Source organism: Sinocyclocheilus anshuiensis, unplaced genomic scaffold (genome assembly GCF_001515605.1).
Source record: "Sinocyclocheilus anshuiensis isolate Anshui unplaced genomic scaffold, SAMN03320099.WGS_v1.1 scaffold664, whole genome shotgun sequence".
NCBI lineage: Eukaryota > Metazoa > Chordata > Actinopteri > Cypriniformes > Cyprinidae > Sinocyclocheilus > Sinocyclocheilus anshuiensis.
The window spans coordinates 160395-163131 of NW_015554122.1; positions in this window are offsets into that span (position 1 = coordinate 160395).

The window sequence follows — 2737 nt, forward strand, 5'->3', positions numbered from 1 at the left end:
CAGTCCACCAAAAGATATCACATTGTTGTAATTACAATCATATTGTAGGCTTATTTAGCTTTTCCATTCACCTTGAATGGTTCAGAAGAATGTGTTACATTTATCTTGTATATTTGAATGTTGAAATGTAAAAGCTCGCATAGAATTTACTTGTCATAGTATGACATGTTGCTGCAGCTAGTTTTAATTCTTTTGGAATATTTAATGAATGCATCACTTTCTGGGGCCTCATCAAACAAGGTCCAAAGTGATATTTCTTTAGAAACCTATTTTAATGCATATATTTGATTACAATCAGACTGTGCACTTCTTTCCCTCCACTGCAACTGACATCTGCCTTATGCTAACAATTACTTTTCCATCAAAGTGAAATTAAACATGAATGTTGTGTAAATTGGGAATGAACTTTGGTGTTTTTAAGTTCATGAAAAAGAAACCATTTAGTCCAAACTAAATGTTGCATTAGAAAACTGGAAATGGTTGAATAGTCCTTTTGTAGCCACTCTTCAAATCTCTGGCCCCAAAGTATTTTGTGTTCTAATCTAATTGCATAATTATATAGTACCCAATCCTGTCAAATTCTGGAGGTCCACTTTTCTGCAGAGTTTAGCTCAAAGCTTCTCCAACACACTGGCCTGTAACTTTGTAGTAATCTTCCTGAAGACCTTGATTAGCTGGTTGGGGTGAGTTTGATCAGTGTTAAAGCTAAACTCTGCAAGGAATATGGTCCTGCAGGAACAGGTTTGGGAAGCATTGAATCAGGCATCACTAGTGTCTAGGGCCACATTTACACTGCCGATCTTGATGCCCAATTTCATGTCTTCTTTTAAAAGTCGAGTCAAGTCACCTTTATTTATATAGCGCTTTATACAATACTGATTGTCAAATCATCTTTACTGTGTTAAACAGGAAAATTATGTTTCAATAAAGTAAACAAAATTCAATTCTGCTCTTAAAAAAGAGGTCAATAGTAAACAGTCGATTTTCCAGTTAAAGGCAGTTCATTGTTGATTCAGTTCAGTTTACTAACTGTGAAGTTAATTTCTAACACTATACTTTGTATTATATTACCTGTGCATCAAATTACAAAAAACTAGTTAATGCTAATGTGAGGGTGTTTCTAATACAGCGTCTATGGGACTGACGGTAAATTTGACATCGCTCTCCCTACTGACTGCCGTTATCAGTCTCTCTCTATTTTTTTCCTTTTTTTTTTTTTGTATTCTCAATAAAGTAAACAAAATTCAATTCTGCTCTTAAAAAAGAGGTCAATAGTAAACAGTCGATTTTCCAGTTAAAGGCAGTTCATTGTTGATTCAGTTCAGTTTACTAACTGTGAAGTTAATTTCTAACACTATACTTTGTATTATATTACCTGTGCATCAAATTACAAAAAACTAGTTAATGCTAATGTGAGGGTGTTTGTAATACAGCATTTATGGGAGTGACTGTAAATTTTATATTGTTCTCCCTACTGACTGCCGTTATTAGTCTGTATTTTTTTTCCTTTTTTTGAAAGTCATGAAAACACTATCATGGAGTTTTTCTTTTGCTGTTTGAGCAAATGGGAATGCAAAAAATATATTTGTGTTAGTCTCCCATTCACTGCTATAGAAGTTTACCCAACTGTGACGACGACTGCTGCTGAGAAACCTGGAAATGTGAAAAAGGTCCATTAATCTATAAAGCACCTCTGTAGAACTGGTGTCATCGGTCCAGCTCAGTTCAGTTCTCTTATGATGGTGTCTGTGCAATCAAGTCCATAATATTGTCCCAATTAACCAGTAGCAAGGAACCCAAACTCCATTGGTGACAGAAATGAAGTAAAAAAAACCTTGGGAGAAACCAGACTCAGTCGGTGGGCCAGTTCTCCTCTGTCCAGACGAAACCAGCATGGTGTAGTTTAATTCCAGGCTGCAACACAGGTCAGATTGTGCAGAGGACTCATCTGGTTCTCAAGGTCTTGTCCCGTTTGCGGTCTAGTTGACGAGGTCTTCACTGACATTCAGGGCTGTAGAGGCAGTGCTTCATCCGCAATTATACAAAGCTACGAGAATACTTTTTGTGCACAAAAGAATAAAAAATAACGACTTTATTCAACAATTTGTCTCCTCCGCATCACCCTGGTGCCATTTTGGAGAATATCCGCTGGACATAAACAACGTATGTTTTTTTGTGTCAGCTGCGTCACACGGATATGCTGTTTCCGTTCAGATCAAATCACAACAACGTAAGAAACAGATCCGGCATGACGCTGTAGATCTCCTTGCTACGTTTCTGGACTTGGGAACATTTCAGTTGTGTTGCAGTTTATGCAGGGTCAGTGTACCTCATAATCGAGATCCCCCACTCGCCGTGTAACCACAAAAGGTCCTTGCCACTTCGCGAGTAATTTAGAGCTAGACGTTGGAAGTAATACAAGCACTTTCTCTCCCGGTGTAAATTGCCGCGCTCGCGTACCCCTGTTGTACAGCCGACTTTGTCTGTCCTGCGCCTGGAGCAAATTCTCCATTGACAGCCGCCCCAGAGTGTGGAGTTTTGCTCGGAGGTCCAGGACATACTGAATTTCACTACGGCTGTTTGAAGGCCCCTCCTCCCAAGCCTCTCTAATGACGTCAAGCACCCCGCGGGGCTGACGACCATAGAGGAGCTCGAATGGGGAAAACCCCGTGGAGGCTTGTGGAACCTCCCGCACCGCGAACAACAGGGGCTCGAGCCATTTATCCCAATTTTTGGC